This window comes from Perognathus longimembris, chromosome 1 (genome assembly GCF_023159225.1).
Source record: "Perognathus longimembris pacificus isolate PPM17 chromosome 1, ASM2315922v1, whole genome shotgun sequence".
Lineage (NCBI taxonomy): Eukaryota > Metazoa > Chordata > Mammalia > Rodentia > Heteromyidae > Perognathus > Perognathus longimembris.
In genome coordinates this window covers 54,595,612-54,606,585 of record NC_063161.1, presented here as the reverse complement: position 1 = coordinate 54,606,585, position 10,974 = coordinate 54,595,612, and positions in this window count along the sequence as shown.

Genomic DNA, 10,974 nt, shown 5'->3' with positions numbered 1-10,974 from the left:
ACTGGGCGTGACAACCTTTTCCGGTTCGTCCAGGAACCGCACGTAAAGGGGGCGTGTCAAGAAGCGGAGGTGGGGCCTTTTGCTGAGAGCCAAAAGTTAAAAAACTTGTCCGTTAGACACGGCTCACAGGGAACCGGCAGGGCTTACCTGAGAGGTTAGCGGGTGGCTAGAGAGAAGAGTTGCGCTTGGGACGAGAAGAAGCTGAAGCCCCGATCGCCCTGGGATCCCAGCTACTCCGGAAGCTGAGGTGTGAGGACCGGTGTTCGAAGCCAGACGCGGCAGAAAAGTCCGTGAGCGGCTGAGCTCCAATCAACCAGCAAAAAGCCGAAAGTAGAGCTGGGGCTCAAGTGGTAGAGTGCTACCTTTGAACGAAAACAAAAAAAAGTAAGTTCTGATGCCGGGAGCTGCTCCTAGCTCCTCAGGAGGCGGAGAGGACCCATGCTCCGACGCCAACCCAGGCGGAAAGTCCGTGAGACTTCCCTGTGAACCACCGGGAAACTGGAAGTGGCGCTGGGGCTCAGAGTGGTAGAGCACTAGCCTTGGGTTGAAGAGCTCAGGGACAGTGCCCAGGCCCAGAATTCAAGCACCACAAGCAAAAAAAATAAATAAATAAAAATAGATATCTACTCATATCTCACCTGGTTCAGAGTTCTCCATGAGGTATCTTGATGGAAGTGTTGAGTCTGAGAGGTAGGTATATTTGTTCAGTTCAGGAAAAGGCCTGGACTGGAGATGCACAGAAGAACTCATTATCATGAAGATGGGGATATAAATGCCTAGGGAGAAAGCATAGATGGAGTAAGGAAGCACCAAGACCAATGTGGGGAGTGTTCAAACATTTAAAATAAGGTAGAGGAGAAGCCAGCAAAGAAACTGTAATTTCTTTTTCATCTCAGTCTAAAGTTCAGAATCACTTAATGAAGAAACTCAGATTAGCTGGGTGCCAGTGGTTCGTGCCTGTAACCCTAGCTATTCAGAAGACTGAGATCTGAGGATCATGGTTCAAAACAAGCCCAGGTAGGGAAGTCCAGGAAACTCTTATCTCCAGTTAACCACCAGAAAACCAGAAGTGGCAACGTAATAGTGTTAACCTTCAGGGAAAGAGCTCAGGGACAGAGCCTAGACCCTGAGTTCAAGCCCCATGACTACAAAAAAGACAAAAAATTCAGATTATTCCCACTAAAGCTAAAAGTGTGAAAAAGAATGCAAAATAAAGTTCGGTATACAACAGATTAATCAGGAAGCTATTTTTTAAAAAATGGCCTTGAAATATTTGCCTACACAGTTATATAAGAGAAAGGAATGATGAGAAAGGAATGGCGTGTAAAAACTAGAATTGCCAGGGGCCAATGGCTCATGCCTATAATCCTAGATTTGCAGGAGGCTGAGATTTGAGGATTGTGATTAGAAGTTAGCCTGAGCAGACAAATCCATGAGAATCATCTCCATTGAACCAGCAAAAAGCAGAGGGTGGAGTGGCAGCTTTTAAGTCAGGTAGGGTGAGTAAGAATGTGAGGCTTTAAGTTTAAGCTCCAGGGTTGGTGCATGTGCAACCCCTCCACCCAAAAAAACCCAGAAGAGTTAAAATATTTCTGATGATGGACTACATCCAAGAACATCAACTGAAAAACTAATATAAATAACAAGATAGTTTAGCAAAATGGGTACAAATTACTATATATTTAAATATAAACAACACCCATAGAAAGTATAATTTTCAATAGCGACAACAAAGTAAACTAGTCATAATCATAAATGTGCTAGATCAAGATTCTAAAACTGGGGCTGGGAATATGGCCTAGTGGCAAGAGTGCTTGCCTCCTACACATGAAGCTCTCGGTTTGATTCCCCAGCACCACATATATATGGAAAACGGCCAGAAGGGGCGCTGTGGCTCAGGTGGCAGAGTGCTAACCTTGAGCGGGAAGAAGCCAGGGACAGTGCTCAGGCCCTGAGTCCAAGGCCCAGGACTGGCCAAAAAAAAAAAGATTCTAAAAGTAAAATCTATCAAAGGATACAAAAGAAGGCCTCTGTAAATGGAAATGCGTACTCTTGTCTTGGGTATGATTTAAGCATACTCTGTTGTTATGACTTAGTATCATAAAGATGTCAATCTTCATAATTTAATCTATAAATTTAATATAGTCTAATAAAATGCTAATATGCTAAGTAACTTAAATATAAAGTTCATATGGGGGCTGGGAATGTGACTTAGCAGTAGAGTGCTTGCCAAGCATGTATGAAGCCCTGGATTCAATTCCTCAGTACCACATACACAGAAAAGGCTGGAAGTGGCGCTGTGGTTCAAGTGGTAGAGTACTAGCCTGGAGCAAAACCAGCTCAGGGACAGGGCCTAGGCCCTGAGTTCAAGCCCCAAGACTGGCAAATAAATAAAGTTCATATGGAAGTTTGTGCATCAAGATTAGCTGTGGATGGGGTGTGGAAGTACATGCCTATAATCCCAGCACTCAGGAACTTGAAGTAGGAGGATCATGAGAAATATGGAACGAGGGGCTGGGAATATGGCACAGTGGCAAGAGTGTTTGCCTCATATACATGAAGCCCTGGGTTTGATTCCCCAACACCACATATATAGAAAACGGCTAGAGGTGGCACTGTGGCTCAAGTGGCAGAGTGCTAGCCTTGAGTAAAAAGAAGACAGGGACAGTGCTCAGGTGCTCAGGCCCTGAGTCCAAGGCCCAGGACTGGCCAAAAAAAAAAAAAAAAAAAAAAGAAAAAAGAAAAATATGGAGCCAGCTAGAGTAGCATAGTGAGATCTTATTTTTTTTTTTTTTAAAGCCAGGCATTGGTGGCTCATGCCTATAATCCTAGCTATTCAGGAGCTGAGATCTGAGGTTCATAGTTCAAAGTCATCTGGGTCAGCAAAGCTCATGTGACTTTTCTCTCCAACTAACCACCAAAAAGCCAGAAATAAGAGGTATGGCTTAAGTGGTAGAGCAGTAGCTTTGATCAGATTGCTCAGGGAGAGTATCCAGGGCCTGAGTTCAAGCCCGAAGACCTGCACACACACACATACACACACACACACACACACACACAAAACCCCACATATTTTTTGGGGGGGAAAGAAAGGTTATAGCTTGGTGCTGTTGGCTCACACTTATAATCCTGACACCTTTGGAGGCTGAGAACTGAATGTTTGATAGACCTCATCTCTGAAACAATCAGCAAAAAGCCAGGCCAAAGGCATGGTTCAAGTAGTAAAACTCTTTTGTGAGTAAACCATAGAGCTATTAAAAAAAGTTATCAGAGGGAAATAGCTCTACCAAATAGTAAAACAGTAAAAAGAACATAATTAAAATAGTAAAATCCGAAGAATGTTCATGTAGGTAATTTAATGAAGAGAACAAAATCACCCAGAAATAGTTCAACATTAATACTTTTTAGTATGACGGGATGACACTTTAAAAAGAAATGTATTCAATACCTGACTTATGTAATTGTAACCCCTCTGTACATCACCTTTACAATAATTTTTAATTTAGTGTGTTATAAAGATAGAACTATCTGTCAGTAGGGATAAGATGGATTACATAATAAGTTATATTGAGAAAATTGTGTAGCCACCTGGAATAAAATAATGTGATGTCTCCACTTTCATACACTAAAATAAATCCATACAAATCAATTTTTTAAATAAATGTCTAATTGTAAACCCACAAATTTGTAATGTCATAGTGTAGAAAGTGGTTTCAGAGCAGTACAGAATTTCTCAAAGCATAAAAAAGACAAATTCTAGAACATAAAAATCTATAATTTCTGTAGAGCAAAGAACATTATAAACAAAGACAAATGGCAAAGTGAAGGAAATACTTACAACTCATATCAGAAACAAAGGGACTAATTGCTTAATGTATACAAAATCTTATCAGATCAATATGAAAAAGAACAAAAATCTAATAAGAAAATGGAGTTATTAACAAAAAGAAAAGACAAATGGCCCTTAGACATACAAAAATATTCAATGTCCCTTATAAAAGAATTCAAACTATGTTTACAGTTTTTCACCTAGAGATTGGCAAAAAATGATGTGTATGTTCAACAATATATCCATGTCACGGATATGAGGAAATAAGCCCTCATGTTGCTGGTAAAGCTGTAAATTGCCAATACTTGTCAGAGTTGTAAATCCATGTTATTTCAGATCCAATCACATACACACATGCATAATAAACATATGAAAGTTACAACATTGTTTATAGTAGAGGAAAGTTTAGAAACCATCCTATCTATCATTGGAAGCCTAACAAATCATCAGTACATCTATATGATGGAATATCATATAATCAAGCTGAAGAGCTGTTACAAAGGCTTTATAGCCTATAATTAGATTTAATTCTAGGAGAAGAGGAGCCATTAAAGGGTTTTTAAATAGGAAATATGATATGAGCCCTGCATGTTAGATCTCTCTGCATGAGTATGGAAGGTTGGTTGCAAGAGTGAAAGTAAAGACAGGCATCATAATTGAGGCCTTAAATTTGAATCGTCATTGAAAAAGAAGGCATAAGGTGTAGACTAGAAAGGACTGGAGATAAACTGGATCTACCGGCTTCAAGACATGATTCCCTAGTTTCTTTGGCAGTGATGGAGACTGGTGGCTAGACATTGAGATAAGAGATAGGAGATGCAGGTTTGGGGGTGCGATGGAAAGATGAGCTTCATTTGGATGAGTTGGAGGCGCCAGTGGGGAACCTTCTGAGATGCCAGTAACTCTGTGGATCAGAGGAGAGATGATAATTGGGGGTGGATTTTGCACCATAGTGAACAACAGGGCAGAAGATAACAAGTGAGCCCAAGAGCACCACAGAGGTTAAAGCAAGAATGTGGGATCTGCGTGCTGGTGACTCACCCCTGTAATTCTAGCTACTCAGAATGCTGAGATCTGAGAATACGGCTCAAAGCTAGCCTGGATAGGAACATCTGTGCGGCTCTTATCTCCACTAAACTACCCTAAAAGCTGGAAGTGGGACTATGGCTTAAGTGATAGCCTTGAACAAAAAGGAGGTCAGAGACAAAGAGCACAGGCCTTGAGTTCAAGACCCAGGACCTGCACACACACACACACACACACACACACACACACACACACACACACACAATGTGGGGGCTGAGAATGTGGCCTAGTGGTAGAGTGCTTGCCTTGCATGCATACATGAAGCCCTGGGGGCAGGGGGACCAGCTAGAGGCAATTACAATTCTCATCTCCGAAAGCTCAGTCAATGAGCTCAAGTGCAATCCATCCCCCTGGAAGCCTCCCCTGATCCTCCTCTTCTCCTGAGATCTCTCCCATCTCTCATTCATGCATATCCTCCACCCTCAGCCCGTCTGACCTTTGTTTTGGGGTTACTGGTGAGGCTGTCCTTGAGCACATAACACATGAAATCAGAGAGCAGAGGCCCTATCACTTTAACAGATGTGGTGGCCCTTCCCCATACACAATGGACCATGCACACAGCAGAAATCAAGTCCAACTTCTCCAGAAGAAATAAATGGTTAGTTTCAATTCCTCTTTGTGAAGCTGCCTTGCTCTTGCCTGTGAGGCTTCTCCTGGCTGTTTCTGCTTGTAAAGCCATGTCTCCTTGTATTAAGCACTTAGCCACCATGACAGCCTTAATGTGGCCTGTTAGCCACACTTCACAGTCCCTCAGTATAGATGTTTACACAACACAATTCACCACTGCCCTGCAAAGGCAGCCTGACAGTAGTCAGGAAACACACATAAAACATCTGCCAAAGTGAGTGGCTCTGAAGGCACCTGAGATCAAATTAACTTAGTAATTATTTATGGATTTATTCTTTAAACTTTTTTTGGGTGCTAGTACTGGGGCTTAGACTCAAGGCCTGGGGATTATCCCTTAGCTTTTTCACTCAAGGCTGGAGCTCTACCAGCCACAGTTCCACTTTCAGCCAGCTTTTTGGTAGTTATTTGGGGGAGATAAAAGTCTCATGAGCCGGGGCTGGGGATATGGCCTAGTGGCAAGAGAGCTTGCCTCGTATACATGAGGCCCTGGGTTCGATTCCCCAGCACCACATATACAGAAAACGGCCAGAAGTGGCGCTGTGGCTCAAGTGGCAGAGTGCTAGCCTTGAGCAAAAGGAAGCCAGGGACAGTGCTCAGGCCCTGAGTCCGAGGCCCAGGACTGGCCAAAAAAAAAAAAAAAAGTCTCATGAGCCTTCCTGTCCAAGCTGGGCTTGAAACCACAATTCTTAGATCTCAACCTCCTGAGTAGCTCCTACCCAGCTTTTCCCATAAACATTTATCAATCACCTACTGTAGTGCTGTGTCCTGGATTGGGCAGCAAGGACATAAAGTTTAATAAAACAAACTTCTAATAAGGTTCACACACACATGCACAGAAGTGGTGACAAATATAAATAAAACTAAGCTTGTATACTCCTGAGAATTCACAATCCCTCCATCTATCCATCCACCCACTCATTCAAATACTGTTTCCTGAGTGCGTGGTGCTAGTGTTGGATTGTCTTGATGACATCAGAACACACACGGAGGCAGAGTAGTAAACTGTGGGGAGCTAGTGTAACTAAAAGCAAGTAACTAAAAGCCACGGGAAAATGCTATGATGGAAGTACAGGGGAAGGGCCTTCAAGGACAAGTGAAATTTCAACAAAATGGTGGAAATAGGTAGAGAACTATCCCAGGTGGCTGAGTGGGCCAATTCAAGGGAATAGAACGCTATGCACAGAGAACATTCATGGCCTAGAGTAACTGGTATGACTGTAGTCCAGTAGGTAGAAGCTATATATCATAGATCAACCCAGCTAGAATTAGGTTCACATGCACTTGGAGGTCACCTCGCAACAGTGGAGAATCTCTGATAATTTTGTTTTAATTTTTGCCAGTCCTGGGGCTTGAACTCAGGGCTTAGGCTCTGTCTCTGAGCCTCTCTGTGCTCAAAGATAGTGATCTACTACTTGAACCACAGCGCCACTTCTGACTTTTTCTGAGTACTTAATTGGAGATAGGAGTCTCATGGACTTTCTTGCCCAGGCTGGCTCTGAACTATGATCCTCAGATCTCAGCCTCCTGAATAGCTAGAATTATAGGTATGAGCTACCAGAGCCCAGCTTAGATAAATTGTGTCAAGAGGAGTCCTTCTCCAAGTATTTTTCCAGGATAAGTGTCTTTCTTTAAAATAACCTTGTTCAGTTCCCAGAGTGTACTATTTAGACAGCTTGCAAGGTAAGAGCTACTCTTTGTCCTTTTTGTCCTTTTTTTTAAACTAGCACTGCAGCTTATGAGGGAGTATAAGGCTTAAAGCAAAGAAAATGTGTTTATGTGTTTCAAATAGAGCTATTCATTAATACAATGTTTATCTTTGAATTCCTGGATGCTGTTTCCCATGCTTCATTTTCCTTCATCTATTCTGCCTCATTCCTGCTTTAATTCTCCCTCAGGCCCTTAGATGAGCACTTTGCTTCCCCCTAGTGGCTACTGCAGTAAAGGGACTCCTTTTGAAAGTGAGGTAGCCGGGCCCACTCAGGGACTCAGAAACAGGTTGATGAGAGAGGACACCTGGATTATTGTCAAGTGTCCCCTGTCACAGACACTGCCAAAGTCAATGACACTGTTGGTCTGTGTGCTAACTGAATTCTGATGTTGTTTCAGATTGAGCAGTTCCAGGAAAAAATGTAGGGCAGCAGGAAAATCCCAGGCCCTGCCTTGGGGGACATTTGGTTGAGTGACTTTTCAGTTTCTGCCTCCTTCATCTTGTCTCCTCTCAAAGTTGGCTGAATAATGAGGTTACCAACTGGCTACCAATGGTGCTTATTACAGGAGGGAGAGTTGGGGCCTGAGGAAAACTGGAAAGCCCCCACTCTGAAGATGCTGCTCAGTAGCCACTGTTACAGTCACTTTTGTTGTTGTTTTGTTTTGTTTTTTTGCCAGTCCTGGGGCTTGGACTCAGGGCCTGAGTACTGTCCCTGGCTTTTTTTTTGCTCAAGGCTAGCACTACCACTTGAGCCACAGCACCACTTTTGGCTTTTTCTATATATGTGGTGCTGAGGAATCGAACCAAGGGCTTCATGTATATGAGGCGAGCACTCTACACTAGGCCATATTCCCAGCCCCATTCAGTTTTTATAACTAATCTGTCAGACCCTGGGGTTATTAGGTTATCATGTGGGCATGCAAGGCAGGGAAACAGTAGAGCTTCAGGAAACATCTAGCTGGAAAAGTTTTTATGAGAAAAGTATCTATAGATAGACAGATAGACAGACAGATAGATGATAGATAGATCTCTGTGCTGGTACTAGGGTTTTAACTCAGGGCCTAGGCTTAGCTTTTCCACTATCCCTTAAGACTGGCACTCGTCCACTTGAGCCACACATCTACTTCTGACTTTTTTTTCTGGTTAATTGGAGTTGAGAGTCTCACAGACTTTCCTTCTCTGGGCTGACTTTGAACCATGATCCTCAGCTGTCAGCTCTCTGAGTTGCTAGGATTATAGGCTTGAGCCACTGCAGTCTGGTGCTTTATTTCTTTTCTCTATATTTTTTTCTACTATCATTTGTTGTAGGGCTTGAACTCAGGGTTTTTGTGCTGTCCCTGAGCTTTCTCACCCAAGGCTAGCACTCCACCCTTTTGAACCACAGTACTATTTCTCTTTTTCTTTTTTGGCCAGTCCTGGGGCTTGAACTCAGGGCCTGCCACTGTCCCCAGATTCTTTTTGCTCAAGGCTAGTACTCTGCCACTCACAGTACTATTTCTCTTTTTTTGCTGGTTCACTGGAGATAAGACTCTCAGGGACTTTCCTGCTTGGGCTGGCTTTGAACTGTCATCCTCAGATCTCAGCCTCTGAAGTAGCTAGTATTACAGGTGTGGGTCACTAGTGTTCAGCTCTATAGAATATTTTATTGTTTTATTTCATATCTTCACACTGCCCCTCCCCCCCAACAGATCAAATCCAGGACCTCACACATTTAGACTCTGAAACTGAGCTCTACCTTCAGCCCTGTAACTTCTGACTGCTTTTAAGATGTTCTCTTAGCTTTAGCAGCTCTATGTATTTACCTTGTTTGAGTTCTTTAAGCTCCTTGAATCTGAGGTTTGTTCTTTTGTTAATTTAAAGAGTTCTCAATGAGTACTGGTTCAAATATCTCTTCATATCTTCTTTGTCCTTCTGGGACTTTCATCTTGTGTTAGACTGCTTGACATGGTTCCACACAACTTCTGTGCTTAGTTTTCACATGTTTTTTTCCCCTCTGCTTCCTTTGATACAGTTTGTTTAATTTCCAATGACCTAGCTTCAGGTTCATAGATTTCTACTCCCTTTTTCTGTCTACTTTGTTGCTAATCTTATCAAAATAATTCTTCCTCTCTGATATGTTCATCTTTCTATTTTTATGGTTCCCATTTTTAAAATAATCTCCTACTCTGCTCAAATCCCATTTACTCATACATGTTGTGCGTTTTCCACTAGCCTAGATCACTTGAAGTTATTCTGTACAGTTTCCAACTGATGGTTAGATGACTATTGAGAACATGACTCTAAAGATAATGAAATTAAACTCATCTTGTTTCTGACTTTTCCAAGTCAGCCTCCTATACTAAACAGACCATTTCAGACTACATGTGGCTTACCCTCTGGTACTTTTTTTTAACCAGTCCTGGGGTTGAACTCAGGACCTGGGAACTGTCCCTGAGCTTCTTTTTGCTCAAGGCTAGCACTACCACTTGAGCCACAGCACTACTTCTGGCTTTTTCTTATGTGGTTCTGAGGAATCAAACCCAGAGCTTCACCATGCTAGGCAAGCACTCTACCATTAAGCCACATTCCCAGCCCCTTCATGGCACTTTTGACTGAATTGTTTTTTAAAGTGTCTGGTCAGGCATGCCCATAATCCTAGCTACTCAGGAAGCTGAGATTTGAGGAACATAGTTTGAAGCCAGCTGGGGCAGAAAAGTCCAAGATACTCCTATCTCCAATTAACCACCAAAAGGCCAGAAATGGAGCTGCGGCTCAAGTAGTCTAAGTGCTAGCCTGAGTGGAAAAAGCTAAGGAATAATGCCCAGGCTCTGAGTTCAAGCCCCAGTATGGACACAAAATAAGTAGCCTAGTGCTGGTGGCTCATGTCTGTAATCCTAGCTACTCAGGAGGTGAAAGACTGAGGGCAGTTTGAAGCCAGCCCAGGCAGAAAAGTTCATGAGACTCTTATCTATCTAAAAACTGAAGTAGAGCTGTGGCTCAAAGTGGTAGAGTGGGAGTCTGAAGCAAAAAAAGCTTAGGGCTAGCAGGCCTTGAGTTTAAGCCCTAAAACTGACCAAATACTACTGCTACTAATAATATAGATAGTTTGCTTTTACTTTTGGTTGGTTATGGGGCTTGAACTCAAGGCCTGGGCTCTGTTCCTGAGCTCTTTTGCTCAAGGCTAGTGCTCTACCACTTTGAGCCACAGCATCACTTCTGGTTTTCTGGTGATTAATTTGAGATAAGAGTCTCATGGACTTTCCTACCTGGGCTGGCTTTGAATGGTGATCCTCATAAATCAGCCTCCTGAGTAGCTAGAATTAAAAGCATGAGCCACCGGTGCTTGGCTCTGGAGGCATAATTTAATTTGGCTAGATATATCAATTCTGAATTCAGTTGTATAGTTCAGTGAATCTCATTGCCAGAAAAATACCACACAAACACAAAGACACACACACACACACACACACACACACACACACACACACCACATGCTACGCCCTCCACCTATCACCACAACACAAACATGCACACAATTATAGGCATGTACCACCACACGTGGGTGTGAATGCAGTTTCATATGTTTGATATAATTGGGGTGAGACCTAACATAAAAACAGCAAGCCTGAGACCCCAGAGGCTAGAAACTTACCCCCCTTTTGCCCCAACTATTCTGTGCATGACCCACATTCGAATGCCTTCACTTTTCTCTCTGGCTAAGCATCCTTGTGCTATCTATAACTGT